Genomic DNA, 6,000 nt, shown 5'->3' on the forward strand with positions numbered 1-6,000 from the left:
TCGAGTAAGCTACCTCACTCGCAAATTTCATATACCACCCGGACGGCGGGCGTGAATGACGTTCGGCCGGCGGCTTTTGTCACGTACAGCCGGCATATTTGCGCGCGATAGAAAAATGTGCCAAATAATCGCCATTTTTAAATTGTCATATTATTAAAATTACGCTACTGATAATTATTGCACGGGTTTCGTCCTGCCCGTTCCACTGTTACTAATCTTCTGTCGTTCACCAAAACGGTGACAACTTCTCTCGATGCCAAAATTCAAGTAGACGTCGTGTATACAGATTTTGAGAAAGCCTTTGACAAAGTTTGTCATACGTTATTATTAAAAAAATTGTCGAACCTCGGTTGCTCAGATAATTTAACTCGGTTATTTTCGAGTTATTTAAGCAATCGTAGACAGTTTGTAACCTATGGTGGCCGATTGTCAAAGGAATATTTTACCCCTTCGGGGGTTCCTCAAGGATCCAATCTGGGACCTCTGCTTTTTGTGTTATTTATTAATGACATAAATACAGCAATTAAAAATTCAAGTTTTCTTCTGTACGCAGATGATTTAAAATTATATAAATGCATTCGATCTGTTGCGGACTCCTTCTCTCTACAAAGTGATTTAGACTCTCTGTGGAGATGGGCTTCCGTTAACCGTCTGCCCTTTAGTGTCGGAAAGTGCCATACTGTGTCATTTTCTCGATCCCGTTCGCCATCAGCTTATTTCTACCATCTCGGTGGTAACATTTTGACTAGAGAAACTTCCATTAAAGATCTCGGAATCACTTTCGAGAGCAAATGGAGGTTCTCTCTACACATACACGACGTCTGTGATAAATCTTCCAAGATGCTCGGCTTTGTTATGAGGAATGCCTTTCACTTTGACGATCCGTCAGTTATTCGCATCCTCTATGACACCTTAGTTCGTAGCATTCTTGAATCGGGATCTATAATTTGGAATCCCCGAATAGCCAAATATTCCCTTTTAGTGGAAAAAATTCAAAAAAGGTATTTAAGATACCTTTACAAAAGGACATTTGGTTATTATCCGTACTTATATCCCAGCGCCTTTCTTTTAGGGGCGTTGGGATATGATTCGCTGAATTCTCGCAGAAAGCTATATGTCGCTAAGCATTTTTTCAAACTACTAAAAGGTGCTGTCGACAATCCAGCTATTCTCGAGGAATTCCAGTTTTGGGTTCCGGAACATTTTCGAGAATCACGATCGAGACCTCTTTTGATGGCAGTTAGGGCTAGAACATCCGCACTTGCCGACTCGCCTATAGCTGTGGCCATACGGCTCCTTAATACGCTTGCATTACATATTGACCTGTTTAATGTTAGCTACAAGGAGCTGATCCAGTTTGTCTCATTTAAATTTGATATTTTATAATTTTTTGTTATGTTTATTATTTTTAAGTATTGTTCTATTTATGTATATATACGTTTTTTTTGGTTTTATAAATTTAAAATTTGTTTTCGACCATCGTGGCGCATTGGGGTAACCTGTTAGGCCACGATGGTCTTAATTTAATCTAAAAAAATAAAATAAAATAAAATAAAAGTTTGTGTGGCACTCAGCAATACAATATCAGTGTAAACTTTTCGGTCGTAAATATTAAACAATTAAAATTAAAATTACGATGAGTATTACACATAAGACAATTAAAATTACGATGAGTATAACAGCCACATACATACACGTCTATTCGTTTATAGATATTGCAATTTAAATATATAATTGACTGCACTGCGTCACGTTTTGCTAGGCGCGTCCGCTTCCTAATTGCGACTATATTTACGGTAACTTTTAACCACTACACATTTTTTCAGCTGCCGCGTTCGTGTTTAATTTTTCACGCCGTTTTTCTTTCGTTTTAAAGAGCACCGCTCCCTTTTCGGCCCTATTGGCGGAGAGAAAGTGAAGAAAAAAATATATCCTAGACTAGGAGGGTACGTTCCGATTGGAAAGCTCGTTTCTGCGTTTAAAAGCTTGCGCTGTTTGCCGAGCTTACACAATACGGTCACAATTTATCGGCCGAGGTATAAACACTGACGCAAATTGCAGGAAATTGGTTCGGTTTATCCGTCCTAATTGCGTTCGGACTTAGACCCCGACCGATGCATTTCCAACTTGTTTTATGTCTGTGTGTGCATAAACACATTATAGGGTCCTAGACACTGTCAATAAGTGTCATGGACACAATTCTATTGATTGAAATTATTAACGAGACACTGAATAGACTCAAATTATATCTTAGCCCACAAATTTATGCGTAACCCTAATAAAAAAAATATTTTATAGTCTTCACTATTTCTCGAAGCTTGAACTAGCTCCTAACGACTCGGAAATAACTGGATTACATATGAAGATAGAAACGGAAAGGTTAATTTGCTGCCTTTACCCAGATTTAAATGATCTAGATTCGTGGATCGTCTGTGTCGATTTGGCGCAAGCTTCAGTGATGGCGAGGTCAGGTCAAAAAACAAGTAATAAATTTATATACAGCGATGCTTCGGCTTATATATTTTCAGAAAAATATAAGCGCAACCACTCTTCTGCCTTGGTCAATAATATTTAGGCAGTGTATTGCGTCATTTAAAAGTATTTGACTCAATGGTTATTTTAATAGAACGCTTTCCTCTACTATTCTGCACTTCAATAAGCTAATATCCGTTTCAATGGCGGCATTTGCGTCGGAAAGGAAATGTTAGCGTCATATCTTTAGCCAAGATCCCAGTAGTCTTTAAAGATCGGATTGAACTTTGAATTTCTAGTATTGTAGGTGGACTAGAGTTAACGTGAAGAGAGAAGCGGCTGATTTCTCGGTCGATGCTTGAAGTGCAAGTTCAGGTGAACTCTCGTCTATCACAAGTCGAAAGTAACTAGTTGATGTTCTTGATTGAGGTGAAAGCGAGTTCTTAATCAAATTTAATGATAAGCGTTTATATACACTTAGTCGAGGCTTCTGCTCGCTCAATGACGATGCGACAGCCAATTGCAAAGATTGGTGTGGAATCAATCGTTACATGTCCGTTAAAGATTTGCCAACACTACCTTTCACAAGCCATCTGCTGCCTTTTGATTTTGTCAATGCATTATTATTATTTTGTGTTTGTAAACCGAACCGAACTGCCGTTCGGTTCGGCTGTCAAGACTAATAGCGTTTTTATTTATTGTGCTTTTAACGCGTGTGTGACAAGTCCTTTTTTCACTCGTTGTCTCCATAGCATAAAATATTCTTCTATGCACCTGCGTAGAACTTTTTTTTATGACTATTATTTTACTAATTTAATTGCATCGATTTATAACAGATTGGTCAGCACGTTTTGAGCCACAGATATTTATTGCCATTATGTTGCAAATATACCTAGATAAAAATACATTTAGTTTTATCAGTTAAGCCGTCGGGTTAATTAAGTCGTATGCGATTTTGTTTCTGAAATCCGGACTATTTTTTATATGGCAAACTTTAAGTTAATTTCTTGTTGAAATATAGAAAAATCTGTAAAAATATTACTTTCCAGGATATTTATCACTAAATTGTATAGGAAATTAAAAGCTTTTACGTCGCGCCATTAATTATATTTATTTTTTTAAAAAAAGAACAATTTATGAGAAAATATTCTTTATTTTTAAGTTGAAACTTTGTACATATTTTTTGTCGTAATAAAACAATTCTAAATATATCGCGTTGAGTGCCTCATCTATCCCTTTGATTAAAATAAGTCGTGTGTCCCCAAAAACAATTAAAAATGTCACTTTAGATTACAGTTATAATAAGTGTTATGTTACAAAACTTTATTAAACTATTTTATATTTAAAATTAAGCGCCGTTACAAATTAGTTCAGATTTTTTGTTATTGTAATATAGTTGTTAATGTTATTGTCAATCCATTATATACTTTTCGATACACAAATATGGAGCAACTGGCATATTAAAATATACAAATAGGCAGGTAAAAGCAATGATTTAAAACAAGCATAAGCATAAAATAATAGTGTTCTCTAAAATTAGCTTGTAGATCAATCCTCTAATTTTAGACAATGCAGTCCGTTAACCTGTTTCATACCATTGCACAAACAATATTAATTAAATATAAGCAAAAGATTTTACCAATAACATATGATTTATAATGAATGAATTACAGTAGACATAATACACTTGAGAATTATAATTATCATTGTATTATATATAAATTTAAATCGTACATTATTGCGACTTGAATTGATCAGTCCTGATATTCATTCATGAGATTAAGGAAATATAGAAAATTTTATTAGATAGGAATTATAAACATTAATAGTAATATGAAGATATAAATAATCCTGATTTTTCAGTATATAAATTATGATAATTACTAATGTTTTATTTCTTAGCTGTTCATATTCAACTGCCATAGCAACCTAATTCGATGCCAATTTCCGATAACCTTTCGTCATAAGATCAATTGACCATAATCAATATAAATTATATAATCATCATAGAAGTTAAACACGTTTACGTACAATATACAAACAATACGCATAAATCTATTACATAATAAAGAGCTATAAAAGTAATATGAAATCAAAATTATAGACCAATCGTTAAGACGAATATTATAAAGATAAAAACAAATGGATTCACCTTGAACATGAACTTTATATCGCAGACTAACCATTCAGGGAATCCCCGACTCAATTTTAATCACGACTATATTTTAACTTGAACTACTTAACCTTTACTATCTTCAATAATTCAACTCAAACGTTATAATGAGTTAAATTGGCAGCTTTGTCATAATATACGTATATATTATATTATCTACTTTCAAACATTTTCACTCCACAATAATAAAAATTCAATAGCAAAAGATCAACAAGCTTATTAGTTTATGTAAATACCTCATCCCTTAGAATGTGATCAAGATAAGCTGTTGTCCGCTTTATCATGTCTCTGGAACGATCTCTGGAGATAGCAGCCAGTTGATGATCGAATATGCTTAATCAACCAGAAATCCCCTTTACTTCTTCTTTCGTTGTTCTTGTTAGACATGAGTCTCAAGCTGAATATCTTGCTTCTTAAGAATGGAGACGCTCATCCACACATCAGTCCATCTTCAACCCCAATAATTTCTGCTGCCTTAAATATCTAGATTGAAAATTGAGTCATGAAATATAAAAGTCTTTCATGCTGCCTAATTATCCAAATTTCCACTCTATGTAGGCAGATAGAAGACAGTGATGAGACAATTTAATAAAAATTGGAAATCCTCAGACTTTCTAGTTTATGTCTGATGTATCACATAATGATATTCATTTACATACCAATCTAAGAAATAAATCGCCAGAAAAAAAGTGTGAGATTATTAGTCAGCCGATTGCTAACAGAGTTTTTTTAGGTTGTTTTAACCAAAGAGGACGTGTTGTAGGAACTTTGAGTTTTAAGCAATTGTGTATTCCTTGCCCCTTAAGAATACTTACATCCACATCTAATTTTCCACTCCATACAAGTCAATTGAAAGTGATTCTAACTTTGCCAGAACAATAACTCCTTGGCCCCTGTTTCTAAAAACTGAACCATATAAACAAAGTTGTCAACGACATTTACACACTGGGGTGTCTTGTCATCAGCATAGCAAAGATTCGACAATCTTCTTCCCCCAAAACTCTCTTTGAACTGTGTAGTTAAATGATAATTTTAACCATATCATATTATTGACTAATACATCTAAAAGGTTTTTCTACACGATCAATATAAAAACGCATGTAATTAATTATATTTGATACTATAATGTATTTGAAAAAAATATAAAATAGATGTACAATACAGAATTTTCTGATATAATTTGACCTCAAACGTAATTTTGCACTACAGAACGTTATTTTCTTTCGTTTCCTTTATCTAAATTCATAAACTGATAAAACACTCCGTCGCCATCGCCTTTCACAAAAATAATAATAAAATAAAAACCACATTCTCTTTACACAACGATCGGCGCACGCAAACGTCCTGTGTTCAGC

The sequence above is a fragment of the Plectrocnemia conspersa genome, unplaced genomic scaffold, assembly GCF_051122295.1.
Source record: "Plectrocnemia conspersa isolate PC_06_02 unplaced genomic scaffold, ASM5112229v1 ptg000008l, whole genome shotgun sequence".
NCBI classification, from domain to species: Eukaryota; Metazoa; Arthropoda; class Insecta; order Trichoptera; family Polycentropodidae; genus Plectrocnemia; species Plectrocnemia conspersa.